Source organism: Argiope bruennichi, chromosome X1 (assembly GCF_947563725.1).
Source record: "Argiope bruennichi chromosome X1, qqArgBrue1.1, whole genome shotgun sequence".
In the NCBI taxonomy this organism is placed as follows: Eukaryota; Metazoa; Arthropoda; class Arachnida; order Araneae; family Araneidae; genus Argiope; species Argiope bruennichi.
The window spans coordinates 97,000,683-97,014,858 of NC_079162.1; positions in this window are offsets into that span (position 1 = coordinate 97,000,683).

A 14,176-nucleotide genomic window follows, 5' to 3' on the forward strand; every position below is an offset into this window, starting at 1 on the left:
CCTCGTTCCTTTACAGTATGCGGCCGTATTTATCACACTAGATGGTAGTATATCGTTTCGAAAATAATAGCATTCGGTTCCCAACACACATAGAAAAGCGTTGTGATAGAACTGAACATTTAAAAGACAACCTTTATCCCAGGTGTCCCTCTCGGCCAAACGTTCCTATCTGTGAAAAGTATGAACGAACCACACTCTAGAAATCGACTCTCTGTATGTCAACCTTTTTGAGTCCAATCATAGGCTTTCTTTCTCCGTCAATGTGGTTTGTTTCTTACTGTGTTGTGATTGGTTAGAAAATTACGTGTTTATTTACATTATAGATGGAAGTCAAAGAGCGGGATTTGTTGTTTATCCAGATAAGTGTGAAATGAGACGAAAATGTTTTTTCCCTCATACTTTCAATCTTGCATCAAGCATTTAAAAAATTATTTCCATGCTGTCTATGGCATTTTTAAAAATTTTAGCGAAGATAAACAGCAGTAAGGCCAGAATAAGTATTGAAAGCTATTGTATTCCTGGCTTTCAAGAAGGTTTTAAGAAAACAATTACAATTATTATTTAATATTTAATACTGTGTAGTAATTTAAAATTTTTCCATTAAATTTGTGCCTGTCTTAAAGAGTTATTTAATTTATGAATTTTTTTACAAACAGTTCACTCTTTTTAATTCTGTTAACCTCCTTTTGACAAACACATTGTTTTATGCTTTTTTGTTATTTTATCTGAATTAATATTCATATAATTCTTAGTATTTAATTTAGATATAATTAGCTAATAATTTTAATTAGTGCTAAGAAACAGAATTATTGAATTTTTTAAGAGTTCATAGAATTATATTTTAAAGATTTTTAATTTTAAAATTCTTAAAACAAAAAGAAATTCAACATACAAAGAGAGAAAATAATTGCTGTAATTTCTAAATATTAATAATTCTCATGAAATATGTATTGAACATTAGAATATAGAAATAGTAATTCTTGTTTCATACCAATCTTTAAAAGAATCAACTAAAATTTGTAGAAACATCCTGCACTGTTTGTTACTTTTAAAGTTTACATTTTATTACTTTTGAAGTTTGCTTCATGATACTGTTAGTGTGTAGATATAATTATTATTAAAATATATTTTTTAAATGGGAGATCTTTTTTCATGAAATTCAGTTGAGAATGCATTCAGATATTGAGCGTTTAGCTTATTTCTCGGTGCTTTGAAATTTTTTTATAATCTTAGATTAGAAACAAGAATTGAATATTATATTACTTTTTAGTATTTTTATATGGTTATATTTTATTATTATTAATTTTATTGAAATATGTTGGTTATATTAAATATAGCGCCTTTATAAACTGTTGCTAAATAATCACTTGAACAAATATCAAAAAAGAAATTGCATACTATACATAAAAGAAAATTGCTGCATTTAGAGATATTTGAAAATAACATCACAGTATTTATGATTTGTTTAGAATAGTACTTGTGATATTAAATCAGAATTAAAATAAATTTTCCACTTTCTTTTTGTTTCTTATATTAATTCCTTTAAGTAGATTAAGAAAATTAATGTATAAGATTAATTTTTTAACACTTCAAATGAAGAGTTTGTACTATAATAATTCTTAGTATTTTAGATAGGTTGCCTATTCATTCTTTTATTGACTAATTCTCTGTTTAATTTTAAAATATTATAGAATTCATTTCAAGTCATTTCTTATTTGTGATTAAATTGGCTAATGATCTATGTTGCCTTAAAACAAATATTTCATATTGAATAGAACGTCTATACTTATATTCATTTTATAAATATGTGTATGTGCAAAAAGATTTGTATTATAAGTCATACTTATGAATTAAAGTGGCCTTTTCAAATATCCAGATAAAGTTCTGGCAAATTTTAAACAAATGTTTTCAAGTGAATTACTGATAAAAATTCTTCACCATTTTACATTGGTATTGTTTTAAACAAAATCATTGGTCCTTCAAATAGAAACCAAGTTCTTCCTTTAGTCAATAGCTTATATATTAAAATAATTTTTAATAAAATTATAAATATATAATAACTTTTCCTTATATAAAAGATGAGATTGTAATTTCGATAACATTGTCATTTCTCAAAAGATTTGGTGATATTAAGTCGTATATTAAGTAGTATTATAAAACTATTGTCTATTAATAATATAGTTTTATTAATTAAATTTCAAGTTGTTCAGTGTTATTTTTAAGTGTTTCTGTAACTAACCGAAATGAATAAAAAAATGTTGTATTACAAAGGAATTTAAATAAACATTTCATTCATCAGTTATTTTCAAACATGACTCCATTGCTTGAAATTTGATTTTAAAAAAAATTACACTTCTTAAATTATTGTATGTCTTAAAAAGTTGCTCCCCCCCCCACGAAGTAGATTTAAGTTTTCATTTTGCAAGGAATTTTTCACACTTATATTGTTTCAATTATAAATCTCAAGATCATCTAAACAATATGCATGTTAAAAATTAACTTTTTTCATCATATATTTTAACAATAATTTTTAAAAAGAATTTGTGTCCTCTTTAGTGAATAAAAACATTTGTAGACATTTGAAAAGGAAAAAGAGAAAGGAATGGCATTTGAAACCATCATAATGTGCATTAATTTTATTTTATGTATTATTTTATTTGATTTAATTTTAACCAGTGAATTTTAAAATGCATAAAGCATTATTTTGTAATAGTGAGTTTTGAAATGTAAGGAAATTTTATGTAGACATTTTTTTAGAAAAATATAAAAATTAATATAAATTAGCTATTTGCAGAGAAGTTTAAATAATGAAAAAAAAAAAAAAAGCATGCATAATGATTTTGTGGATTAAGGCACTTTTTCTTTCTTTAGAAATACCATACAAAATCATACAACAGAATTTATAAAAACAAAAATAGCTCAATAAAAAACAAGCTTCGATAAAATAATAAGATTAGATAAATTTTATTTCTACTAGCTGGAATTAAGGGTTGCTATAAAGTAAATATTTTGTGAAACTGTCTTAATGAGTTCCTTAACTAAATAATTTTACAATACTAAACATTTACGACATGAAATTTACACATATCATTCTGAGGTCCATTTCTTGTTAACTGTGTATTTCTGCTAATTATTTTTATTTATTAATTATTTCTTAAAACAATTGGTAAAGAATCATAACTATTTTCAATATATTCAGTTTGCATCCTAGGCAATTGGCTGTCTATGTTTTCATTTATATATGCTTACTTTATATGTTCTCTATGTACACAATTCTTCTCTGACATTTATTTAAACAAAATCTGGAAGATGAAAAGCATACCTTTGTGACAGAATTTGAATTTGGTTTTGAAACAGTTGTAGAATGATTCAAAGTTCAAAATGGCAAGAATGAGTATTAAAACAAAGAAAAGACTAGAAAAGCTTATTATTCTAGATTCATTTAATAAAAATACAAATATATATATGTCAAAGAAATAGACCACAATTTTTTATATAAATTTTGCTCATTTATTTATGCATTTTTTTTTTATTATTACTTACTCTAGATTAATGAATTTAGAAAGAAGTATGAGAGAAAAAAAAACTCCTCTGATGCAAGTGTAAAAAAACCAGAACAACTTACTAATATTGTTTCCAAAGGGACCTCAAACTTCTTAAAGTCGATCCTACCTATTACCACAATCTTAATTTGCAGTTTGATCAAAGAAAATAAGCTGATGCTTCCATTTTTTTGGATATTATTTTTTAACAATAGCCCTTATATACATCTATATAACTCTCAACAATGATTGCTGGAATATCTTAGGACCTTCCTTTCATGGCAATGTCATGAAAAAGTAATAAAATATTTGAAAAAAACAGTTTATCAACACTTTTTTGAAATACTAGTCAAAAGCAATCAACATTTTCTTTTCTTTTGCTTGTTCAAATTAATGAATCTTGTGAATGAATCAAATGAATGAAATCCACACCTTTTGAATCATATAAACAATCAGTGAAAATATAATTATTTTTATTATTTTCAGTTTTTTAAATCATACAAATAGTAACTATTATCATCTAAATATTAGAATGACTCATTTTCACAATAAAGTAATAATAAAGTTGAATTATAAAGAAATGAAATATACTAACCATCAGTGTAGACTAATTTTATAACATTTCGATTTTTTTTCTTTAAATATGATTAATATTAATAAGTTTTATCTAATATGTGTAGAGATAGAGAAAGAATACTTTCGTGACCAATTGGTTCGCTAAAATTAATGATTGCTAGAAATTTCGATAAGATATTTTATATAATATGTCCATGTATACCTTAGCCAAATAATATACCAGTATTATTATGTAGTGTACCATACATGCCAAATCTTTCTATTTTGATCATTAACAATGGAGAAAAAAAAAACTGCGATAAAATATTAATAACAATAATGAACAACAAAGTATTAGTGAAAAGATAATTTTAAGGAATTGTAATATGTTATAAAAATTCTTTTTGTCCTGTAGTATTTTCGCAAATTATTTCAGAAAAACGCAAAAATTTTGTTTAAATTAAAATTTCTAAGGATGAGAAAACGCTCCTAGGATTTCACTTCTTTAAAATACTTGTCCAAGTTAAGTAGCTCTTGGTGAAATGGTCTGGCCTATGGAGTAACAACGCATAACATTCCTATTTGTGATTATATATAAATAGATAGAAAGAGAGATTAATAGATACAGGTTTATTTGATAGATAAAATGAGTTGCTTTCTCTTCCATACCAGACCCAGGAGGTGGAAAGCTCTGGTTCGCTTTTTTTTCTGATGAATTGTCAAAATCAAATTTAAAAATTCATCACAGAGGTGTCCCCAATTAGAAATCTAATCAGGCCTGGTCCCCATCATTTGCACAGATATGCAAATATTATCACATAAATTCAAATTATGTTAGCACTTAAAGTTTTCTGTAATAGTTTCAAAGATGAGTTCTCTGAAGTTAGTAGCATCAAAGTTTTCACCTACTTGTAAATTATGGTATTTTTGATATGCAAAAAAACAAATGAAGACTCCGCAGTTGTAGCTATCTTTTTGAATCATGACGTGGAGTAATCAATTTCCAGTGCTCCTTTGTGTTCAGTAGTTTTTTAATTAATGCACTCCATTCACGAATTAATATGCAGACATCTTCATTTACATTTGGACCAAATGGATCATATAATTCAAGTATTTTTTCTTTTATATTAGCTATTTAAAGAATCCAATGATTATTTAAATTCGCCGGAATAAAAAGTTCATTTTCTGTATATCATGAATCACTGGAAAGTTCAAGATATCTTTTTTATGGAAGAGTAAATTTGAATGAATTGAGTCTATTGCTTTACACGATTCTGAGTCTTTAGTTATTTTGAAAAAAAAAAAAAGCATCAATGATTCCATCATATAACCATCCTATCTTAAAAGATGGAGAGAGAGATTGCAAATATTTTTCTTCTTCTGTTGTTACACTTAAGTCAAGCGATTTCAGCATATAAATGGAAATGTTTACATCATTTATTTTAGTAATTGTTTCACATGGGCTCTTCGTAATTTTGTTTAGTTAAAAAAAAAACATTATTAGTTTTTTTGCTTGAAGTATCACCCGTTTTTTTTATTGAAACATCACCCGTTAAAGTGTTAGAATAAGTATCACTATCTTCTTTCAAAATTGGTTGATTCTTACTACTAACTGGAAAATTTTCTACAGAATTAGACATTTCAGTTTTATTTTCCCTACTGCCTTCATTCGATATTCGTTTTTTCTTATCGCTAATGATCAAATCATTGGTATTTTTCCTTTTTTTAGAAGTTTCAGTTAGATTTTTTTTTTTTTTTTGCTTTTTGTAAATTCTTTTTTTATTTCTCTTTTGAGAAGTTCTGTAAAATTTCATCTGGGTCGTCATTTTCTTATTCGATGGCACTGAATAATGAGGCACTGGAGAGCATTTCTTGAAGCTGCTTTTCATTTTTGCGGCTCCACGGTATCCTTCTACTAAAAATTTCAATGTAGATATAACATTTTTAAGCATTAGTTCTTGAACATCTGAATTTTCTATTAATTTGGTTAATTCAGAATAAAGATTTTGACATTGAATAATTTGTCTTTCTGTAGATTTTATATTTATTTCTTTTGCAGAAATAGTCATATTTACCTTCATTGATATTTCTTTCTTCTATTGAAAAAAAATTTGATTTCAAAATGGATTTATTTGTAAAAAAGGTAGAATGAATTTTGTGGATATATTTGTAAAAATTATCATCTGGGCAAGAACATTTATAAAGATGGCCACATAATGAGTCGCATGTCATATTCGTACATTTCTCCAAACAATGCTCTGGTATTGGGCTATTTTTATGCATTTTTACCACTTTATATTCTTTGTTTTTATCTTCATTTGTTGACATATTCCAAGTATTTTCTGAATCTTGATAGACGTCTTCTTTATTAATTCTGATTCCTTTTCTGTGATTTACTTCAATCCTTGTGGATGACTGAGTTTTGAATGGAAAATCCATATATAATTTGTAAAGCATGTGTCAGATGTCTATCTTTCTCCATTTGCATTAATGTGTTAACTAAATTATCTATTAGCTTATTCAATTTTCTTTTGAAATAAACTGTTCCAAGCAATAAATGAATTAAATGACAAATAGAACGCTCATGATCTTGAATTATAGGTGATAACTTTTTCCAACTGTTATAGATACCTATAAATCGTGTAGAATTTTCACTTTCTCTAGAAAATAATGTACAGCAAAAAATAAAAAAATACCGAGTCTGGTGTTTTTGAATAAATTAAAAATAAAACAAAATCGATCAATTTTCCTAAAAATTCTAAATGTATCCGTATATACAAATTTAGCAAGATCATCATTATTTTGTTAAACAGACTACAAAATAATAATTTCGGTGTTTTCATTTCGCTCATTCGTCACAGATTAAATATTAGAAGTTTTTATTTTAGAGGAAGGCGCTTTGAGAATTTCAAGAGGGACGATTTTGGGCGCCTGCTTTCTTTCGAGGGGAGATCAATGTGAAAAGCGGCTACAGCATCATAGGAGGTCTGTTTTATCATTGACGGTAGTGGCTTTTTCTCAGCCAACTCCCCTATACCTTAAGGCGGAAGGGGTCGAGTGGCACTCATTTAATAGACTTCCGTAATTATTGTGTTTCCAAAGGGTTTTGGTGTCTATATTCCTGTATTGTTAGCTCAAAATAGGAAATATTTTATGGCTATTTACTGAAAGAAATGTTTTCCTCTGCTTTCTTAACGATGAATGATATGTAAGAATACCAACACCTTTATTTTCCCAATAAATGCCAGGCACTCTTTTCAGGCTATGTAAGGATATAATAGCAAACTATTGGGTTATCACTGCGGCAAATTACAAAGCAGTTTTCTCATGAAATGTATTGTGAATATTGTTATTACGGAAGGAAGTCGTCTTCTTATTCTGTAAAAGGGCTATCGGAAGTTTTGATGCTCAGTAGAAACTATCGGTTTCATATAAGGAAGACCCGAAAAACTTCAAACTGCCGCGATTTATGTATATATAGAGAGAGACTATAGTCTCTCTATAATAAATACCTCTTAGTAATAGTAATAAATACCAAGTTAGAAGGAAAAAAAATTGAATCAAAATTAAACCAAATAAATACAGTTTTTAATTTGTTTTTGTTTGATTCCGAAATAATTTAAATTTAATTTCATAATGCTTATATTTTTGATTATATATATATATATATATATATATATATATATATATATATATATATATATATATATTGATTACATATAAGAAAAAAATTCTAAATTCATTATTCAAGTGCTATTCTGAAAATTTTTATTTAGTCGTGAATTGTTACTTAATATTTTACGTATTTTGAATCTATTTTTGAAGTTATCGAAGTGAAGTAATTTTTGCATTATGAACAAAAGAAAGCATGAAATCACTAAAGAAGATATTAAAGCAATTTCGCTTGCTTCTAATGAAAATGATGATAATTTGTCAAGAGAAATTGATGAATGACCAAAACAAAGATATTTTAGCTTATCTTCCAAGTATCTCAATAAAGAATATGAACTGAAACTATCGAGAATTATTTTGGAAAAAATTAGATTATACTGGATTGGAATAAATTTTTGGAAATATAATATGAAGCTTTAGACCAAAAACTTATCTTAATAATATTATAGAAAAGCTCAGATTACTTTTTCAGAAATTCAATATGCAAAAATCAAAAAGCATAACGATTTATACTAAAAAAGTAATGCTTATGACGAACTAAAGTAAATTTTTAAGTTGAAAACTCGCAAAATGTATTTTCAAAATATAATTTAATTCCGAATTTTATTTAGCACACTCTTGTAATTCAGCATTAAATGAAGATTTAAAAATTTGTTATCTCGTCTATCGAATTGTTTTGATAGAAATGACTTTTTGTAAACATAATATATGACATAATCTCTTGGTTTGACAAAATTTTAAAAGTTATAAAATAAGAAAATTAAGTAGATTAGTAAATCTACTTAATCTTCTAGTAGATTAGTAATCTACTTAACGATTAAGTAGATTAAGAGATTAGTAAAAATAAGTTGCAAGTGAAAGATGTTTTTGGAATATATATTTGTCTCAAATTCCTTTCTAATGATTTAGTTCAAAATAAGAATGATAACTTTTTAGAAATATAATGTATAAACTTCTTTAAAAATTTAATTAAAATTCTAAGGGAAAAAAAAAAACTCTTAGTATTGCTTCAGAAAATTCCAAATCGTGTTTTATAATGAAAAATTCAACCCTAAAAAAATCAATAACAATAATGGTTTATTCTGAAGATACAATACTGAAGATAATTACAGTAAAATTTTAAGCCGAATGTCGTAAGAAATATTATTTTCGAAATGAATAAAATGTTTCAAAAAGTGTTATTTGTTATTAATTGCATAGTAGGTTCCGTTATTTCGGTATGAAATGAAGATTTAAAACATTATCATCTCTATTATTGAATCGCATTTGACAAATAACAAAATTCTTTTATGGTAATATATGATTTGTTATTTAAATTTGGCAAAATAATTTTTATTAATAATTTAAAAGTGAATTCTTAGTAAAATTAGATGAAAAATAATGTTTTTAAAATGGGTATTAATGTCAGCTTTCATTTCAACACATTAAAACCAAACAAAAATGTTTGAAAGCATAATATGAAACTTTTCTTTAAAAATTTATTCACTAAGTTATAATGTAAAATTTGTTGTACTGAAAGAAAAAAAAAAAAAAAAAATTGCCCCAAAAAATCAATGATCGATATGCTTTATGCTAAAAAATTTAAATACGCTTGAGTAAAACTCTTAGGCTGAAAGAAAATGCAAGCTCGTTGTTGAAAAACCGCAAGGCAATTCATTGTTCAAAGTAGATTTATTATTTCGAATGACGGGTTTCTTCTATATAAAATCAGTCTAATTATGTACAATTGAATATTCGAAATTCGAAAATTACTGTACAAAAGTAGGCCAATGAATAAATATAACTTTCGAATATACTCTCTAATAAAGACATCACCTCCCTCCCCAAATAAAATCATGGGCATTGGACAATACCGTCAACGCCAGAAATGCACAGATTTTTATTTTAAGACAATGGCATATGACTTTTGTGCTTCACAGTACAGTGAAGAAAACCAAATATGTATTGCGAATGCCCTTTTTTTCAACCAATTGAAATCAAAATTTAACGCAGAATGCATTTTTAATATCACGATTATATGTTAAATTTCATTTATCTAACTCGTTGTGTTTTTATGTTATCGCGTACGGACCAACTAACATTCAACTTTTTGACGGATTTAATTCAAAATTCGATAAGTATCTAATTTAAATGTTAAATTTTTATACCGATTTTATTCGTATAGCTATTTACTGTCTATCCTATTCATTTGTATTCGAATAGCCAAATAGACAGACTTCACATCAATGGATTTCATTCATCAACTTATGAACAGACATAGTTTCCAAATTGTGCTTTATGGACTCGGGAAATTAATTAAAACTAAGATATTGAGATTAGTTAAAATCTCGAGTTGGATTCTTGACGATTACAATGCTTTTTATTTGCATACTTCATTTTTCTAGTAAGTAAAAATGGTCTTGACTACATAAATCAGTTAATTCTTTTATGAATTATAATAAATTTTATTAAAAACAGATAATTATTATGGGAAATTTTTATATCCTTTCTGAACTTCGAGCTGATATAAACAATGTCAGCTTTCAATAACTCGAATGGCACATTCTTTAATCTAGCATATCTTCTGATAAAGAAATATTAATTTGAAATAACAAACAAAATTAAATTCAATTTTAAAGGGAGGTACAAAAGTGCATATTAAGTCGCAATGAATTTATACTTTTGATATAATACTAAAAAAAATCTGAAAATAAAATTTAACAAACATAGAAACAGATATCGAAAGACATAAAAATATCAAAATGTCACTTTTCTTATTTTAAACTGCGAAAATTTGTCCATATTTCTTTGATAATATCCGTTTGAATAAATAACGGAGACAACTGAATCATACTATTCCACAAACAGTTTTCAACTATTTTAGAAGAAAAAAACCGGTCTCTTTCAACTTGCATTACAGATTCGGTATGGATCTCCGTTAGATTTCAATCCGGAAGAAAACTAAATAAAAAACAAACAAAGAATCTTTACTTAAATATTCAATCACCATTTATAACCTATTGAATTTAGAATGTTTCTATTAATTTAGAAAAAAAAAATATATTAATATTATTCTCATCAATTTAAGTGATCTGACATTTTTAAAATGGAGGTACTCGCCTTCAGCAATGACATTTTCGATGGAAAGGTGGGTGGGGGGTGAATCCCCTCATTAATGGCATCTTTGATTCAAGCAGAAAAGAAGAATCACACTATAGCATCAGAATTCGACGTTTGAGGTAAATATTATTCAAAATTAAGCTTTTTCATTAAATAAACAAAAGACTGATAGATATTCTTTTAGCTTAAAAGAAACTAACCGCCTTCGGTGACCAGTTGTTCACCTTTCATATTAAAAGTAATAATTTAGCCCTTCAACTACAGAAACAGATAATCAGCTGAGAAAGACGAAATTTTAGTAATAATTTTACACTGTGGTACCTAATCCGTAGAAAATTAATAAAGAAAGTAACAGAAAACCCATATTGAAAGGGAGAGGAATTAAATTGGAGTAGATGACCATGAAATTGAGTTAGGATTTCAGGATTACTTTTATACTATATAAAATAGGATAATCATTTAAGTTCTTCTACATGGAAAGCAAAGGGGGAAACGTGTATCAGTAAGCAGTATTTATATTTTTATCTTTCGAAAGCTATACCTTCTCATTGTGAATTCTATTTAATAATAAAAATGAAAAAAACAGTAGTACAGATTTTTCGAGTCCCAATTTCCAGAATGCATTAAAAATAGTTTATATTAAAATACATATTTAATAATTTTAAAAAATAGAATTAAATGAACTTCTTATGGTAGGCATTTCAATTGTGTGTTTCTCATAATTTTTGCTAAGTTAAATATTAAAGCGAAATATTGATTAGTAATTTTACAAAATCATATTAATTTTATTATTAATACTTAACTAGAATAATTAATATTCATTAACTAATAAATATGAATAATTATTTCATATTCTAATTCGTTTTCTTAGTACTCAATGTTAAGATGCATTTATAATCATCTCAGAATTATGGCATTTATTCTATTTTTTTGAAAATATCAATTTATATAAGAAATAAAAATACATTTAAAATCCATATAATACAAATTAAATAACCTCAATTTAAAAATAGAAAAATTAAAAAATTTGCAGGTGTAGCTCAAAATATTTACATAGATGACATTTTTTGAATTAGTTTTAAAGAATGAAATAATAGCATTTCAATTTTCTATTGTAAATATATCAAAACTGAATATACACATAAAAGTATTAATAATCATGCTACTATTTAAAATTTTTTAAAAGAGTTATTTGGGAAGGCGGATCACAGATCTCAATACAATATGAAAATCAATATTACACTAAAATGCATGTGAATAATTTATTGGCATATCCATTCGAGAAGATCTATCACAGCTGCGATGCATGCAAATAACTGCTCTTACAGATGAACAGATCATCTAGTTTGCCATGGCTGCCAGCTGGATTTTCTTCCTTAGCAAATCTTCCACTTTTTTTATCAATGCTTTCAAGTTGAATATTATCAAACATCAATACTGCAATATTGTATCAATTTTTGAACATGAGATATTTAGAAAACAGAGATATAATCACTGAAAAAACACAGACAAAATTATATTATAGAAACCAAATGAAAAATAAATAAGTGGCTCAAAATCTAGTATTGTAACTTAAAATCTAAAGACAGAAGATGACTTTTTTATAAAATCATTGTCAATCAGGTAACTATTATATATTATATTTTGTTGAATGAGAAAGAAATTTACATAATAACAAATAAATTTGTTATGAATGATTGGAGGTAAACAAAACTAAATATTGATCTTTAGATTGAATAATATTATGTATAAATAAAGTTACAGGGCAATGAAAAGTACATGAATGCTGTTAAAGTAAATGCAAACATAACATCACAACTTAAAAAAAAAAAGAAATTTTTTTATTAAAATTATTATAAATGCTTTACACTCAATGAAGCAAGAGGAAATAATGCATCGTAAAAATTGTCATAAATAAAACAGCTTAAAATAAAATGGAAAACTAAATTATAAATATTGCTTTTTATTTCTCACAATGCTATGCAAAAATGAAATTAGAATTCATTGAAAAGTAAGACATAATTATTGTTAAAATTAATCTAAAAACAGAAGAGATTCATATAAAATTTGAGTCAGAGCTATTTTAAAGACTCAAAGATTAGTAAATTGAGTTATTTATTCGATTGATTCTAAAATCTCTTTTTTGAACTTGTGTAAAATAAGTAGGGATGAACTAGATGTTTCCTATAATGCATACTGTAAGTTTCTAGCAAGTTTCATTGAACCCGTACAATATAATAATCATTATAGAAAATTTTGCAAGATTAGATTGGCTATTAAAAATCATACTAGCCATGTAAAACTATACACAAAAAAATAACTGTAAAATTACATATAAATCTGAATCTTATTTACCAAATATATGTGATAAATACGTTTAAATAGTCACTGACATACATTTATTGTCAATCTTTCTTCCTGAGAACCATTTCAAATTTTAATATTAAAATTTTCAAGATCTGTATTCATATTTTTATTATAAGACAAATAACTATATATGTTATAAACAACCTTTAAATAACTTTTATATTTATTATTCATAAAAAAATAAAAGATGCCTTTTTTTAAAATAAATCCAAAATAATGTTATAACTATAGTGTAAAACTGCATAATATATAAAAAATATTAATTTATTTACAAATTATTGAATAAATTACATATATAAATTAAGTATTTGGATATTAACTGCATGCTGTTGATGAATATAGTAAAGATTTAATTATGAAAGAATTTATGAGCAATGATCCTTGGCAATTAATTGTTAGCATGTGGTTAATATACAATTGAAAACTAAAGTTTTCTTCAAACATATCATTTTTTGTATTTTATTTATTATTGAAATTCATAATTATTTAATAAATGAAAGAAAATGATATATACAATCATATCATTGCAAAATATTTAGAGAATATATTTTCAGAATGAGATATAAAAAAATTTCCTGACAACTGATGACACTTGCTCCAATAATTCTCCAGCATTGTCTAAATATAGGGGAGAAAATATATGTTCAGATGCACAATAAAAAAATTAACTTGCATATAAAAAGATTTTTCTATATCATTTTGCTTATACTTCATAAGAAAGAATCATACAAAATGTTGATTAGTTTTTCATTGCTTCTTGCATCATTATTTCACTCAAACAAAATTTCTACCTTTCTTTTAATTCGGTCTACCTATTTTGTGTCCAGTATTTCTAAAATTGTTTTGTTAATTTAGCAAAGTACAAACATGGTTAATTGCTCCTAATGAAATTAACCATAAAAATAAATTCAATAGAATAAAGAATTTAAAGCAAAAGAAAG